The sequence below is a fragment of the Callithrix jacchus genome, chromosome 4 (assembly GCF_049354715.1).
Source record: "Callithrix jacchus isolate 240 chromosome 4, calJac240_pri, whole genome shotgun sequence".
NCBI classification, from domain to species: Eukaryota; Metazoa; Chordata; class Mammalia; order Primates; family Cebidae; genus Callithrix; species Callithrix jacchus.
The window spans coordinates 29,205,665-29,224,025 of NC_133505.1; positions in this window are offsets into that span (position 1 = coordinate 29,205,665).

An 18,361-nucleotide genomic window follows, 5' to 3' on the forward strand; every position below is an offset into this window, starting at 1 on the left:
TTTGATATATTTGAATTTAATAATCTTTATTTCATAATTTCTGAGTTTTGTAACATAATTAGAAAGACTTTTCCTATTCCAATTTTTTCTTAAAGTTCTTATATGCTCTCTTAAAGTATTTTCATGATTTCTTTCTAGGTTTCTTGTTTGTTTATACTTAAAGCTTTGGTAGATCTACAGTTTAGATGGTACTAATATTTAAGACAGAATCCAGTTTTATTCAGCTGTTTGTCCTACTGTCTCAGCATTATTTATTATATGACCTATCTATTCTTCCTTGATTTCATTTCCCTTTTATTATATACTGAATTTCTGCAGGTGTTAGGGCCAGTGTCTCCCACAGTCTGTCTGAGATAGCTAAAACCCATGACCTCTCTCTCATCTAATTGCAGTGGCTAGTACCACCAGAACAATGCTAAATATTATTGTAATGTTTGGGTTTTGTTGTTGTTTTGTTTTGTCGAGATGGTGTCTCACTCTGTCACCCAGGCTTGAGTGCAATGGCACAATTTTGGTTCACTGCAACCTCCACCTCCCTGGTTCAAGCAATTCTCCCACCTCAGCCTCCCAAGTAGCTGGGATTACAGGTGCCTGCCACCATGCCCAGCCAATTTTTTGCATTTTTAGTAGAGACAGTGTTTTGCCATGTTGGCCAGGCTGGTCTCAAAGTCCTGACCTCAGGTGATCCACCCACCTTGGCATCCCAAAGTGCTGGGATTACAGGAGTGAGCCACCATACCTAGCCCCTATTTCTAACTTTGATGGGAATACTTTGTATTTCCCCATTATGCGTGATGCTGGTTTGAGATCCTTACAGAAGAAAGAGATTAAAACAGGCATCCTTTATTTTAAGGAAGTATCCAACTATGGCTAATTTCTGAAACAACCCCCAAAACTCAGTGACTTAAAGGTTGTTGTTTTAGTCACTCAATCACAGCCCAACATGGGTCACAGGTGAATGTGAGGACTTTCTTTCACATGATCCCGCAGGGACCCATGCTCTTTTCATTTCCTGTTACTACTATTCCCAAAGCATCAGAGGCCTTCCTGGATTCTCTGCATCTGAATGGCAGAAAATCTTAGAGAATATGCAGGGAATTGTATGGGAGATGTTCTATGAGCCAGGCCTAGAAATAGCCATTCACTTCTTTTCACATTTCTCCTACCTATAAGAGAAGCTGAACAATGTTGCCTATCTTGGTGCCCGAGAAGAAAAGATAACAGTTTGGCAAATGCATTACTGTGTCCATTATTCCTACTATTTATTTTCCACCTATTTGCATGTTCATTTTATGTGCAAAAATGTGGAGTTTATTGTATTAGTCAGAACTAGCTAGATTATGTTGCAATAACAGACAATCTGAATGGTTCAGCTTATTCCTTACTAGTGATCCATAGACCTAATGTAGAGGATCAGCTCTGCTCATCCAAGTCACTCAGAAACCCATATTGACCATCTGATACCTGCTTCCATGATAGACATGACAGATGAGGAAACGGCTAGAAAAGCAGAAACCACATTTCATTGGCTGAAGTGAGTCATACAGCCATGACTAACTACTGGGCAGGGGAGGTGGGGCACATGCAATTCTCCCTTGTGCTTGGACAGAGAAGTAAACCAGATATAACAGCTGTGGAAATACCTACCCCATGTAGTGTGTATAAAACTATAAATCTGTGTTCTAAAGCCTATCTCATATCTGATTTATGATTGTTTTATATCCATAGGTATATACTTATGTAGTAGGAAAACACTGAAATGCATCTCACCCCAACAACGGGATAAGGAGTTGAAGAGATTGTTTATCACCTTTTACACCTTGGTCTACTCAGGGTTCCATATCAATACCTCCAGCCATTAAACTAGACAGAGCCTGTCTAGAAAGAGCAGATCTGCATTTGTCTATTGTAAAACTGATAAATCAATCCTTAAATCCGACTAAAGCATTTCCCAAGTCTCCATTCCAAGGACTAAAACTTACTGCGGCTAAAGTTTTTATTTCAGTTGGAATCTGTCAAATACCATAGAGAGGCCAAAACCAAGCTCTGTTAGCAAAAGTCAAGATTTGTGGAAATTAAATACAAAAAATAATCTTATCAGCGGTTAAAGTTTCAATAGCCTTCTCCTTCAAATTGTAGAAAGAAAGTGCCCCTTTTTTTCTTTATGGACTGCTAGGTACAAAGTATTACAAGAAAATGTACATATTCTAGGGAAATAAATCAGGCAAGAAATGAATTAAGTTCCTACTGTGCGCTCCAGCTCTTGGAATGTGGGTAATTTGTTTTTCCATTCCGGTCGTTATTTGGGTTTCTAACCAAAACTTTATTGGTTGTTGGATGGATGAGAAAAGGTCAGGATGAAATCTGAGCTAAGAGTGCAATTTGGGATGGATTCTCTTCCAAGGTGTGTCACAAAGTAAGCATGGTGGGTATATCATAGAATAATTATCACCTGTCAATCAACATCCTTCCCCCTAGTTTTGTTTCTTCAGGAGAAGTATTTGGAAACAGAGACTCTACCCTCGCCAAATTCTTGAGCAAATTACTTGGAGTTAGCAGCTCTTTGTAAACCCTTCTGTTAGAGAGAAAGAGAGAGGTGGGTGGGGAGGGCTTTGTGGAAGTTTCTTTGAGGTCTGGGACTCCATTTGCTCCCCTCTGCCTTCTTCTGACCTCTGCAAGGTTCACCTGTGTCTACACTCTTTGTACTATCCCTTATTTGCCCCTCAGCTAGCATTTACTGAGAACTACTATGTACCAGATTCTGTGCCAAGTCATGCTGATACAAAGTAAAACCAAATGTGAACCCTCCTTTTGAGACCCTCACCACCCAGTAAGGAAATGGACATGTCAGTGAGCTCGGCATAGAGGCACTGCACCCACTGCTTGCTGCACTGAGCGTGCTGCTTCAGTCACATTAAGGTTTCAGATTAAATCAGTACTGGCTTAAGCCTCCACCTGCAGATTGACAGGAATTCTAGAATCCCAAACTTGAACTTTCTTGTTCTCCTGGATCATCTAGGAGTCCTGGAAGGCTCCACCACAGTCTTCTTCCAAGCCCTGTTTTCTCCCATGCTGCTGCTTCTATTGCTAACCTGGTTCTCACTTCCAGCCAGCACTGCGAATCACCTGTCAGCATTGCTCATCCAGTGCGCAACAGAGGATCTCCTTCGAAAGAGAGATGCTCAGCAGGGATCTACTCCTCTCTGTCCTCAATCCATATAGGTCCCCATCACTTCGCCTCCCAGGGCTGTGGCTCTGAAGACTCAGTCCTTCTAGGCTCTTCTGGCAGAGCCTTCATGGAATCCACAATGACAAACCCCCTTTCCAGACCCAAAGACTCTCAGTGGCATGACCGCTTTCTTTCTCAATCCCAGAAATACGAAGGCTGTATTTCTTCTCTCTTCTAGGCACTGTTGCCATGATGAACCTAGGTCTTTCAACTACCTGGAGGAGGTCCTTATTCCAGATGTTCCAGTGGCTCATTCTGTGGTCTTGAATCAGAGCCACCACTTATAGTTGTGAAAGCTACACATTGCACAAATTTAAGAGTGGGACTGTTGGGTCAGAAGACAGATACACACTTAAGTTCACAAAGAAACTGATGGTTTTCCAGAATGACTGTACCAGTTTTCACTCCCATTAGCAACACCTTGTCTCTCCATATCCTTGTCAAGGCTTGAGTCATTTATCCTTCTAATTGTTTCCATCCCATAGGGATGAAGTCATTTCCATTACTGTACTTTCTAGAGCTGTATTATTGGTGACACTGGACTTTTGTCATTTACAATCTTAGTTATGAACTCTTATGGTCTGAAGGTTTCAGGACCCTCTCAAATTCATATGTTGAAATCCTAAAACCCAGTGTGACACTTCCAGAAGGTGAGGCCTTTGGGAGATGATTAGTCATGAGGGTGGAGCCCTAGTGTTGGGATTAGTGCCCTTATAAGAAGAGACAGCAGAGTGCTTGCAAGCTTTGTCTCTCTCTCTCTGCCATCTGAGGATATAGACAGCTGTCTAGCTGTCTGTAAACCAAGACAAGAGCCCCCACCAGATCCCACCTATGCTGGTGCCCTGACCTCAGACTACAGCCTCCAGAACTATAAGAAATAAATATTTGTTGTTAATAAGCAACTCAGTCTATGGTAATTTGTTATAGCAGCTCAGACTGACTAAGAGGAGGACCTTTGCCTTAGCCAGTAATTTGGAAATATGCTTAATCTGGAAGGTGTATGTTAAGGGTAATCAATAATAGGTAATCTGCTTCCTCTGAAAATGTTAGTTTTCTTGAAGCACACTAAATACATGATCTTCTTGGGCCAGCACTATCCACAGCACATTTCCTCTGTGGGAAACAAAGTGGATTTTGAGACAGGCCCTGTGGAGAGTTGGAACAGTAGGTGGCATAGTAGAATTCAGCTTCAACCTCCTTAGACCAATTATTTATATTATCCATACTACAAACCTTTTCCTATCCTACCCTTACTATTAACAAACACTTATGAAATGCTAGGCATGGCTCTAAGTGCAGGGAATAGGGCAGATGACAGAGGGCCCTTGTGGAACTCACCTTCTGAAAGAGAAACAAACAGCTTTGGAAGCAGTGATGTTACTGGAAATGCCTGAGTGCAGTCTCGGCATGTTCGTTCATTTCCCTGGAATCCACAGGCAGGGCTACCCTGACTGACACGCAGCCCCTACCACGTGGCAGGTGAGTGAAGATGATGTCTTCATGCACAGGAAGCAGCCAAGCCATGGGAAGCTGACGTGGTGACAGAGTAGTCAGCTGGGCCCAGAGGAAGCCAGATCCCTGAGGACACAGTGGCACTCACTCTATGTTCTAGGACTTCTTGCCCCTGCCCTCCTTCGAAGCACAAAGCTTATCAGCGGTGACCACAGAGGAGCCTTTGGGCTCTCCCAGGTGAACAGGAAGAGGTGCCTGCCCCACGCTCTTGTGCTGGCCTAAGGCCCCTCTCCTCGGCTTATAGAGGCCATCTTCTCCCTCTGTCTTCATATGGTCTTCCCTCTGTGTATCTGTGTCCTCATCTCCTCTTCTGTTAAGGACACCAGTCATATTGGATCAGGGCACACCCTCATGACTTCATTTTAATTTGATTACCTCTGTAAAGACCCTGTCTTCAAATATGATCACATATAAGTTTAAGAAGAACACAATTTAGCCTATCACAGGGAGACACCACATGCCCACTAAAATGTCCTCCTCAAATCAAAGGAAACTGACAAATGAAGGTGTGCAATAGGTAATAAGATATCATCCAAGCCAACAGCAAACCAGGAAAGCAGTTTATTCAGGTTTTATCTACTTTTCTTTCCCTATGCCTTCCTTTGTTAAGAGTAGGGAGGTGGGAGCTCAATGGTAGCTGAGGAGCACCTGCAGCCATGAAGCAGGATAGCCCAATCCCAGAAATATGAAGGCTGAGACTCACATGGCATTTTAAAAGCATCTATTAACTCTATAAACACCTTATTCAACACTATCAAGAAATATCAAGAGTACATGAGCTAAATCTTCACATTTTATTTTCCACTTAACAGTAAAATTTGGTGGTATGACTTGGAAACCAAAAAGAAAACAATAAAAATGCATGCACTTAACTCCTACAACTCAACAACAAAAACCAAATCTAATTCAAAAATGGCATAGACTGGAACAGATATTTCTCTGAAAATATACACCTTGGCCCATAAGCACATGAAAAGATGTTCAACAACGTTAGTCATTAGGGAAGTGCCTATCAGTGAAATATCACCTCACAGCAAGCTATCACAGCCACTAGGATAGCTCTTTGCAAAATGGGTAGGAACGAGGGTGAATAACAACAGTGGGCAAAGATGTGGAGAAGCTGGAACCCTTAAGCATTGCTGGTAGGAATGTAAAATCTTGCAACTGTTGTGAAAGACAGTTTGCTTGTTCCTCAAAAGGTTAATCATAGGACTGTGTGGCTGGGTGCATGGTTCATGCCTGTAATCCCAGCACTTTGAGAGGCTGAAGCAGGCAGATCATCTGAGGGCAGGAGTTTGAGACTTGCCTGGCCAACATGGTGATACCCTGTCTCTACTAAAAATACAAAGATTAGCTGAGCATGGTGACAGGTGTAATCCCGAGTAGCTGGGATTACAGGGATTCTGAGTACCTGTAATCCCAGGTACTCGGGAGGTTGAGGCAGGAGAATTGGTGCCAGGAGAAAGAAGTTGCAGTGAGCTGAGATTGCACCATTGCACTCCAGCCTGGCTGACAAGAACAAAGTTCCATCTCAAAAAAAAAATAGCACTATAATATGATCCAACAATTCCACTTCTGTGTATAAGCCCAAAATAATTGAAAGTAGGGACTCAAACACATACTTGTACATCCATGCTCATAGCAGCATTCACCATAACAGACAAAAGGCAGAAGCAGTACAATGTTCATCAACAGGTGAATGGATAAACAGAATATGGTGCATACACTGGAACATCCACTCAGCCATAACTAGAAATGATATTCTGACACGTGACACAACACAACACACAAAGGACAAATATTGTATGATCCTACTTTGTGAGCTACCTAAAGTGGTCAAAATCATAGAGACAGAAAGCAGAATAGGAGTGGCCAGGGCCTGGGGGCTGGGAGAATGGGGAGTTGGTGTTTAATAACTACAGAGTTTCAGTCTGGGAAGATGGGAAGTTCTGGAAACGGATGGTGGTGATAGCTGCACAACAATGTAAGTTTAGAAATGTCACCGAACCATGCCCTTAAAAAAGATGAAGATAAGCCAGGCACGGTGGCTCATGCCTGTAATCCCAGCACTTTGGGAGGCCAAGGTGGATGGATCACCTGAGGTCAGGAGTTCAAGACTAGCCTGGCCAACGTGGTGAAATGCCATCTCTACTAAAAATACAAAAAATTAGCTAAGCATGGTGATGTGCACCTATAACCCCAGCTACTCAGGAGGCTGAAGTAGGAGAATCACTTGAAGCCAGGAGGCGGAGGCTGCAGTGAGCCAGGATTGCATCACTGCACTGCAGCCAAGATTACACCACTGCACTCTCAAAAAAAAAAAAAAATAGTGAAGATGGTAAAGTCTATATTAGATCAATTTTACCACAATTTTTTAAAAAGTATCTTAGGTTGCTTTGCGGAGGAGAGGTTGGAGGAAGGGATGTCAGGAGTGGAAGCAGAAAGACCCTGCTAGGTGGCAACTGTGACAGTCAAGGCTTAGACTAGAATGGCAGTGAAGCTGGTAGGTATGGGGTGAATTTGGGTGATCCCAACAGTTGCCACTTAACATCATTAATTTGTTCCTGAAAATCAGATATTCCATGAAAAACCACTATAAACATTCTTCCCATTGTCTGTAAATGGAAAAGAGTTATACTACACGGCATGGAAACCATAATCCCAACCAATTTCCTAATATATAACTACAATACAGTGAAATGTCTACATATACATAATAAACTATTATGTCAGGATGTGAAATGCTTAAACCATCATTTCCTGACCTCCAAATAGTGCATGTGCTGTTACTTGTTCATCTGACTTGTAGATAGTAGCAAGTCACAGTTTATATGCCATGATATAAGCATTTTGCTTACAACAAATAACACACAGGAGATTTCCAGCAGAGGAGCCCCGCAGGTCACCAGCGCATCTCTTGTGGCCAGTGCGGCAGTTTTGCCAGCACCTTGGCGCAGCAGTTCTTGGTGCAGAATAAATGGGACTGGATCCCCTTCTGGTCGATGTTTGGAGCTCCGGGAAGGCTGAGTCGCCTATTCAGCTGATTAAAAAAGGGACTCAAGAAGGAAGCCAGACCAGAGATTCCTGGCAGAAAAGCACCATCAATCTTAACGCCGCTGTTTTAGCCAACGCAGTGGGTTGCTCAGATTCCGGTGCTGGGAATCAACAAGTTGGACGTCCGCTCAGAGACCTAATTAGAAAGTCGGTAATTACAAAGACAACAGGTGGATAAATTTACAATGACAGGAAGAAACCAGCGTAAAAAGGCTGAGAATACCGAAAATCAGAATGCCTCTCCCTCTACAGGGGATCACAGTTCCTCATCAACAAGAGAACAAGGCCTGGTGGAGAACGAGTGCATTCCATTAACAGAATTAGGCTTCAGAAGGTGGATAATAAGAAACTTCTGTGAGTTAAAAGAACATGTTCTAGCCCAATGTAAAGAAACTAAGAACGTTGAAAAAAGGTTTAATGAAATCCTAACGAGAATAGACAATTTAGAAAGGAATATAAGTGAATTCATGGAACTGAAGAATACAAGATGAGAACTCTGAGAAGTATGCACAGGTTTTAACAGTCAAATTGATCAAGCAGAAGAAAGGATATCAGAGGTTGAATACCAACTTAATGAAATGAAACAAGAAGACAAGATTAGAGAAGAAAGAGTAAAAAGGAATGAGCTAAGTCTCCAAGAAATATGGGACTATGTGAAAAGGCCTAATTTACATTTGATAGGTGTACCTGAATGTCATGAAGAGAATGAATCCAAGCTGGAAAATATTCTTCAGGATATTAATCAGGAAAACTTTCCTAACCTAGTAAGCCAGGACAATACTCAACTCCAGGTAATACAGAGAACACCACAAAGATATTCCTCAAGTAGAGCAACCCCAAGACACACAATTGTTAGATTCACCAGGGTTGAAATAAATGAAAAAATTCTAAGGGCAGCTAGAGAGAAAGGTTAGGTTACCCATAAAGGGAAGCCTATCAGACTCACAGAAGAAATCTCAGCAGAAACACTACAAACTAGAAGAGAGTGGGGGTCAATATTCAATATCCTCAAAGAAAAGAATTTTCAACCCAGAATCTCATATCCAGCCAAACTAAGCTTCATAAATGTAGGAAAAATAAAATTTTCTCAAACAAGCAAGCACTCAGAGATTTTATCACCACCAAGCCTGCTTTACAAGAGCTTTTGAAAGAAGCACTGTACACAGAAAGGAACAACCAGTATCAGTTATCCCAAAAACTTACCAAAAGGTAAAGAGATCTCCATAATGAAGAATCTATATAAACTAATGAGCAAAATAGCCAGCTAGCATTAAACGACAATATTAAACTCACAAATATCAATATTAATCCTAAATTTAAATGGATTAAATGCCCCAATCAAAGACAAAGAAAGGCAAATTGAATAGAAAGTTAAAACCCATTGGTACGCTGTATCCAGATCCATCTCATAAGCAAGGACACACAAAGACTCAAACAAAGGGTTGGTGGAAGACTTATCAATCAAATGAAGAGAAAAAAAAAAACAAAACAGAAGTCGTAACTTTCGTCTCTGACAAAATAGACTTTAATAGTAAGAAAGACTATAAGAAACAAAGAAGGACATTACATAATGGTAAAAGCATCAATGCAACGACAGGAGTCAATGATCATAAATACATATGCACCCAATATAGGAACACCCAGATACATAAGACAAGTTCTTAATGACTTATAAAGAGACTTTGACTTCCACACAATAATAGCGGGAGACTTTGACACCATATTGTTGCTATTCGACGGATCAACAAGATAGAAACTTAACAGGAACATCTATGATTTGAACTCAGATCTGGAACAAGTAAACTCAGTGAATATTTATAGAATTCTTCACTCCAGATCCACAGAACATACATTTTTCTTAGTATCACATTACACCTATTTTGAAAGTGATCACATAATTGGAAGTAAATCACTCTTCAGTATTTGCATAGCATTTCACAGACTTAAATGAAATATTGGTTGGCTGTTTGGCTGTTTGTTATTTTCTTCTCTTATTTCTTCCTGTCTCCGCTGGTAAGCACAATTATCAGCATAAAAGAGGTTTTTGATACCGATTTTTATATTGCATTCCAGCCTGGGCAATAGAGCAAGACTCCTGTTCTCTCGCCCTCTTTCTCTTTCTCTTTCTTTTTTTTTTAATTGCATTTTAGGATTGGGGGTACATGTGCAGAACATGCAAGATAGTTGCATAGGTACACACGTGTCAGTGTGTTTTGCTTCCTTCCTCCCCTTAAGCCACATTTGGCATTTCTCCCCATGCTGTCCCTCCCCAGATCCCCCTCTGCTGCCCCTCCCCTATTCCCCCCAATAGATCCCAGTGTGTAGTGCTCCCTTCCCTGTGTCCATGTTTTTCCATTGTTTATCACCCACCTATGAGTGAGAATATGCAGTATTTTATTTTCTGTTCTTGTGTCAGTTTGCTGAGAATGATGTTCTCCAGATTTATCCATGTCCCTTCAAAGGACACGAACTCATCATTTTTGATTGCTGCATAATATTCCATGGTGTATATGTGCCCCATTTTCCCAGTCCAGTCTATCATAGATGGGCATTTGGGTTGATTCCAGGTCTTTGCTATTGTAAACAGTGCTACAATGAACATTCGTGTGCATGTGTCCTTATAGTAAACTAATTTATAGTCCTTTGGATATATACTCAGTAATGGGATTGCTGGGTCAAATGGAATTTCTATTTCTAGGTCCTTGAGGAATCACCACACTGTCTTCCACAATGGTTGGACTAATTTACACTCCCACCAGCAGTGTAGAAGTGTTCCTGTTTCTCCACATCCTCTCCAGCATCTGTTGTCTCCAGATTTTTTAATGATCACCATTCTAACTGGCGTGAGGTAGTATCTCAATGTAGTTTTGATTTGCATCTCTGTAATGACAGGTGATTATAAGCATTTTTTCATATGTTTGTTGGCCTCATGTATGTCTTCCTTTGTAAAGTGTCTGTTCATTTCCTTTGCCCATTTTTGAATGGGCTTGTTTGTTTTTATATTGTAAATCTGTTTGAGTTCTTTGTAAATTCCGGATATCAGCCCTTTGTCACATGGGTAAACTGCAAAAATTTTTTCCCATTCTGTTGGTTGCCAATTCACTCTAGTGACTGTTTCTTTTGCTGTGCAGAAGCTGTGGAGTTTGATTAGGTCCCATTTGTCTATTTTGGCTTTTGTTGCCAATGCTTTTGGTGTTTTGGTCATGAAGTCCTTGCCTACTCCTATGTCCTGAATGGTTTTGCCTAGATTTTCTTCTAGGGTTTTTATGGTGCTGGGTCTTATGTTTAAGTCTTTAATCCATCTGGAGTTAATTTTAGTGTAAGGTGTTAGGAAGGAGTCCAATTTCTGCTTTCTGCACATGGCTAGCCAGTTTTCCCAACACCATTTATTAAATAGGGAGTCCTTTCCCCATTGCTTGTTTTTGTCAGGTTTATCAAAGATTGTATGGTTGTAGATATGTTGTGTTGCCTCCGATGCCTCTGTTCTGTTCCATTGGTCTATATCTCTGTTTTGGTACCAGTACCATGCTGTTTTGATTACTGTAGCCTTGTAGTATAGTTTGAAGTCCGGTAGTGTGATGTCTCCTGCTGTGTTCTTTTTGCTTAGAATTGACTTGGCTATGCGGGCTCTCTTTTGGTTCCATATAAAGTTCAAGGTGATTTCTTCCAGTTCTGTGAAGAAAGTCAATGGTAACTTGATGGGGATAGTGTTGAGTCTGTAAATTACTTTGGGCAATATGGCCATTTTCACAATATTGATTCTTCCTAACTATGAACATGGAGTGTTTCTCCATCTGTTTGTGTCCTCTCTTATTTCGTTGAGCAGTGGTTTGTAGTTTTCCTTGAAGAGGTCCCTTACGTTCCTTGTAAGTTGTATTCCTAGGTATTTTATTGTCTTTGTAGCAATTGTGAATGGCAGTTCGTTCTTGATTTGGCTCTTTTTAAGTCTGTTATTGGTGTACAGGAATGCTTGTGATTTTTGCATATTGATTTTTTATCCTGAGGCTTTGCTGAAGTTGCTTGTCAGTTTCAGGAGATTTTGGGCTGAGATGATGGGGTCTTCTAAATACACAATCATGTCATCTGCACATAGAGACAATATGGCTTCCTCCTTTCCTTTGAATACCCTTTATTTCTTTTTCTTGCTTGATTGCTCTGGCTAAAACTTCCAGTACTATATTGAATAGGAGTGATGAGAGAGGGCATCCTTGTCTAGTGCCAGATTTCAAAGGGAATGCTTCCGGTTTTTGCCCATTCAGTATGATATTGGCTGTTGGTTTGTCATGAATAGCTTTTATTATTTTGAGATACGTTCTATCAATACTGAGTTTATTGAGGGTTTTTAGCATAAAGCGCTGTTGAAGTTTGTCAAAGGCCTTCTCTGCATCAATTGAGATACTCATGTGGTTTTTGTTTTTGGTTCTGTTTATGTGGTGAATTACGTTTATAGACTTGCGTATGTTGAACCAGCCTGGCATCCCCGGGATGAATCCTACTTGATCATGATGGATAAGCTTTTTGATGTGCTGTTGCAATCGGCTTGCTAGTATTTTATTAAAGACTTTTGCATCTATGTTCATCATGGATATTGGCCTGAAGTTTTCTTTTCTTTTTGGGTCTCTGCCGGGTTTTGGTATCAGGATGATGTTGGTCTTATAAAATGAATTGGGAAGGATTCCCTCTTTTTGGATTACTTGGAATAGTTTCAGAAGGAATGGTACCAGCTCCTCCTTTGTGTGTCTGGTAGAATTCGGCTGTGAACCCATCTGGACCTGGGCTTTTTTGTGTGGTAGGCTCTTAATTGCAGCCTCAACTTCAGACCTTGTTATTGGTCTGTTCATAGTTTCGGCTTTCTTCTGGTTTAGGCTTGGGAGGACACAGGTGTTCAGGAATTTGTGCATTTCTTCCAGGTTTACTAGTTTATGTGCATAGAGTTGTTTGTAATATTCTCGATGATGGTTTGAATTTCTGTGAAATCTGTGGTGATTTCCCCTTTATCATTTTTTATTGCATCTATTTGGTTATTCTCTTTTTTCTTTTTTGTCAGTCTGGCTAGTGGTCTATTTTGTTGATTTTTTCAAAAAACCAGCTCTTGGATTTATTGATTTTTTAAGGGTTTTTCGTGTGTCTATCTCCTTCAGTTCTGCTCTGATCTTAGTTATTTCTTGTCTTCTGCTAGGTTTTGAGTTTTTTTGATCTTGCTCCTCTAGCACTTTATATATTTTGACGATAGGGTGTCAATTTTGGATCTCTTCACTCTTCTCCTGTGGGCATTTATTGGTATATATTTTCCTCTAGAGACTGCTTTAAATGTGTCCCAGAGATTCTGGTATGTTGTGTCTTCGTTCTCCTTGGTTTTGAAGAACTTCTTTATTTCTGCCTTCATTTCATTGTTTATGCAATCAATATTCAAGAGCCAGTTGTTCAGTTTCCATGAAGCTGTGTGGTTCTGAGTTAGTTTCTGAATTCTGAGTTCTAACTTGATTGCACTATGGTCTGAGAGACTGTTTGTTATGATTTATGTTGTTTTGCATTTGCTGAGGAGTGCTTTACTTCCAATTATGTGGTCAATTTTAGAGTAGGTGTGATGTGGTGCTGAGAAGAATGTATATTCAGAGGATTTGGGGTGGAGAGTTCTGTAAATGTCTATCAGGTTTGCTTGTTTCAGGTCTCAGTTCAAGTCCTCAATATCCCTGTTAATTTTCTGTCTGGTTGATCTGTCTAATATTGACAGTGGAATGTTAAAGTCTCCCACTATTATTGTGTGGGAGTCTAAGTGTCTTTGTAAGTCATTAAGAACTTGACTTATATATCTGGGTGCTCTTGTATTGGGTCCATATAGATTTAGGATCATTAGCTCTTCTAGTTGTATCAATCCTTTCACCATTATGTAATGTCCTTCTTTGTCTCTTTTGATCTTTGTTGCTTTAAAGTCTATTTTATCAGAGACGAGAATTGCAACTCCTGCTTTTTTTTACTCTCCATTTGCTTGGTAAATCTTCCTCCATCCCTTTATTCTGAGCCTTTGTGTATCCTTGCCTGTGCGATGGGTTTTCTGGATACAGCACACTGATGGCTTTTGGCTTTTTATCCAATTTGCCAGTCTGTGTCCTTTGATTGGTGCATTTAGCCCATTTACATTTAGGGTTAATATTGTTATGTGTGAATTTGATACTGCCATTTTGATGCTAGCTGGCTGTCTTGCCCATTAGTTGGTGCAGATTCTTCATTTTGTTGATGGTCTTTAGCATTTGGTATGTTTTTGAAATGGCTGGTACTGGTTGTTCCTTTCTATGTGTAGTGCTTCTTTCAGGAGCTCTTGTAAAGCAGGCCTGGTGGTGACAAAATCTCTGAGTACTTGCTTGTTTGCAAAGGATTTTATTTTTCCTTTACTTATGAAGCTCAGTTTGGCTGGATATGAAATTCTGGGTTGAAAGTTCTTTTCTTTAAGGATGTTGAATATTGGCCCCGACTCTCTTCTGGCTTGTAGGGTTTCTGCGGAGAGATCTGCTGTGAGTCTGATGGGCTTCCCTTTGTGGGTGACCCGGCCTTTCTCTCTGGCTGCCCTTAGCATTTTCTCCTTCATTTCAACCCTGGTGAATCTGACGATTATGTGCCTTGGGGTTGCTCTTCTTGCGGAATATCTTTGTGGTGTTCTCTGTATTTCCTGGACTTGAATATTGGCCTGCCTTGCTCAGTTGGGGAACTTGATAATATCCTGGATAATATCCTGAAGAGTATTTTCCAGCTTGGATTCATTCTCTTCATCACATTCAGGTACACCTATCAAATGTAGATTAGGTCTCTTCACATAGTCCCACATTTCTTGGAGACTTTGTTCATTCCTTTTTGCACTTTTTTCTCTAATCATGGCTTCTCATTTTATTTCATTGGGTTGGTCTTCGATTTCTGATATCCTTTCTTCTGCTTGGTCAATTCAGCTGTTGAAACTTGTGCATGCTTTGTGAAGTTCTCTTGTTGTGTTTTTCAGCTCCTTCAATTCACTCATATTCCTCTCTAAGTTGTCCATTCTTGTTATCATTTCCTCGAATCTTTTTTCACATCTGTTTTCAAGGTTCTTAGTTTCTTTGCATTGATTTAGAACATATTCTTTTAGCTCACGGAAGTTTCTCATTACCCACCTTCTGAAATCTGATTCCATCATTTCATCACACTCATTCTTCGTCCAGCTTTGTTCCCTTGCTGGTGAGGAGTTATGGTCCTTTGTAGGAGGTGAGGTGTTCTGGTTTCGGGTGTTTTCCTCCTTTTTGCACTGGTTTCTTCCCATCTTTGTGGATTTATCTACCTGTCATCTGAGTGGTTGTTGATTTTCTGATTGGGTCTCTGAGTGGACGTCCAGATTGCTGATGATGAAGTATTTCTGTTTCTTAGTTTTCCTTCTAACAGTCTGGCCCCACTGCTGTAGGACTGCTGAGGTCCACTCTAGGCCCTGCTTGCCTGGGGAACTCCTGTAGCAGCTGCGGAACCATGAGGGTTGCTACCAGATTGTTCTTCTGCTATCTTTGTACCTGAATGATGCCTGCCACATGTCAGTCTGATCAGTCCTTTGTGAGGATCACAGGAGGGGGTCAGGGAGCTGCTTGAGGAGACTATCTGTACTTTATAGGAGCTCAAGTGCTGAGCTGTGAGCTCTGTTGCTCATTCAGGACTGTTAGGCAGGTACATTTAAGTCTGCTGCAGCAGAACTCATAAAGCCCCTTTTGTTCCTCAGGTGCTCTGTCCTGGGGAGTTAGGGCTCCATTTATGAGTATCCGTTGCACTGTCCTGCCCAGCAAGGGGGCAGTCTAATCACTGCTTGCCTGCAGTGGCTATGCTGAGCTGCCGTGGGCTCCGCCCTGTTGCTGTGGGCTCTGCCCTGCTGCCGTGTGTAATTCCCTGTAGTCCTGTTTATATGGGTGTGCTTGCCTCTGTAGTGGCGGACTCTCTCTGTTATTTCAGGTTGCCCTGGCAATGGCGGGTTGCCTCAGCAATGGCAGGGTGCATCAGCAATGGCAGTGTAGCTCCTTAGGGATCGAGTGCCTTGATAATGGTGGACACCCCTCCCCCTCTGAGCGGCACCGTCCTGGTTTCCACTGTGCTTGCCATGAAACTCTCAACCCCGAGCTTTTCCAATTGCTGTTTTGTTTGTTTTTGTGGGGGTGGGACCTGCCAATCCTGATCACCTGGGTCTTTGCCTCAGAGCCCTTTTTTTTTTTAAATTGAGCAGTTGACTCTCTCCCAGGTGTTCCAGTCGCCTGCTGCAAGGGCGCTGGGATCTGTGTGATTTCCCGTGCAGCGACCCACTGCACTGCCTCTAACCACGTTGCTGCCCGGGAATCTCCTGGGCTGGCTTTCTGTTTAAGTCTCATTTAATCAGATGAATGTACTAATCTGCCTTCTGAAATCTCCAATTGCCGGTTTAACAGGGCAACCAAACCAGCGTATTTTGTACGGAGTGTCACTGCACTGCAGCCTCATCCCAAACAGCTGCACCGGCCCAAACTGCCGCGCAGCCTGTGGGGCTCTTACACCTGGGAATCTCCTAGTCTGTGGACAATAAAGATCTGTATGGAAATGCGGTATCCACTCACCCTCTACGGATAGACTGGGAGCTGCAATCCTGAGTTGGTCCTACGGTGCCACCTGTAACTCAATTTTTCTCTTTCTTTCTTTCTTTCTAAAAAAAGAAAACAAAGAGGTCCTTTCCTCTAATTAACTGTGATTCTCCATCTTCACAGTTTCGAGCGATGCAGGCAGGGACATCTTTAGAGGCTGCTATTCTACAATGCATGAGAGATGGAGGAAGTATGAGCTGTCATGATGATGCTGAGCTGCAGAACCTGGGATCTCCTACCTCTGACCTTCTTACTACATGAAATGAATTTCCAAATGTTTAAGCCAAAAAAAATGCACATAACTTAGTTTGCTTTGTGGCTTTCTAACTGATATTATGAACAAATTCAAGCTATATAATTGTATCCCCTTGATAACTTTTCATACTAAATTTACACTCATGAACAACAAAGTACCAAATAAAAAGTTCAGGCAAGTTACAGCAAAAAGCCCAGATAAACAAGGGAAAAAAATGCTTGTCTATGGGCAATCTACCAAATTAGGATAACTACTTGGAAGTATTCAAAATTAGTCTTTATTATTAAAGCACTTTTTTTTTCACAGGAAGAAAGACTTCCTGTATATGTCTAAAAGGTTGATGTAAAAGTGCAGCTGGCCATACACAGGCTAATCCACATTAATTTAATATTAAAATACAGTAAGCCAGCTCTTTCTAAATTTGCTCCGGAGCAATAGATGTCTTGGGAGTCCATATTAATAAAACATTATGTTGCTCTAAGCAGAAAGGAGCCCCGAGGAACAGCCCTGGAAAGAAGAAAAAGACCAGGAAACTTCACAGGCTGCTCTGCTCAAAAGGAAGATTAAAAATACCCACTAGAAGCAAAATAAGAATTAGGAAACAAATACAAGAGCATCCTTTTCTTTAATCTCTCCACTTTTCTTTTTCCACATATGATTTAACAAAAGTTTTGCCATAATAGGCTCTCCTTAATAAAGCCAATACAGAATGAATTAATGAATTAAAAACAAATGATTGGAGAGAATGGCTCATTTGGGATCAATACATCCATGAAGGACAGTAATGAAAGTATGAGGTATTATTCAGGAGCATAATAGTTGTTAAGTTTCCCTCTTCTTCCCCACTCTACAGCAGCCACATGTTCTAGCTGTCCTTTAGTGGATCTAGTAGTTTTATGGAGTACTAAAGTCTAACTGTGAACTCACCTTTTAATGAAGACCCTAATTTTGAAATCACATAGACTCTATTAATTTGTTTTGCATATTTCATGCATCAATACATATAGCATGCATCAACACATACTGTATACTTTTTAAATATATAGACCTAAAAGATTGCTTTAAGACATAGTAGACCCAAAGTGGAACAATTAATGTGTGAACAATTGTCAAGAAAAAAGTTTAGTGCTCTGTGAGAATCCTCATTCAATTAAGAAGTGCAGCCCCAGCACGCACTGCTTAGTCAAACATATGCCCGCGTCCTGACTCAGAAACACATTTTGATACTGAGACGACTTCCTTGGCCACACAGAGCCTCCATTTCCCCTCAGAAAGAGGGTTGGATCAGATGGTGGTTATGGTGTCTCCCAGTTCAAAAAAACAACAGCATCATTTTAGTGAGGAGTAGTTTAAACTAACGGGTAAAGTAGTACAAATGCCAAGCACTCCAAATAGACTTTAACCACTAAGTAAGAAACCCTGGGCATTTCTCCAAGAGTCTTAAAACTTGCTTAGAGTCCAAGAAGACAGAATTGCTGAAAATAAGTTGTGTTGCCTTATGAATAGGAAGCAAAATATGGTTTTAACCAAAATATTTGACTTGCGTGTTCATACAGACACACTTTTAGTTCTCCGCCCCAACTTTTAATATTACAGAAGTTATTTTAATAGTCTAAAACCATGATCAATAGGTTTTTAATGTTATATTTCTCTTAGATTGTTATTGTTGTGCTGCTTGGGTTTTTTTTTATTTAA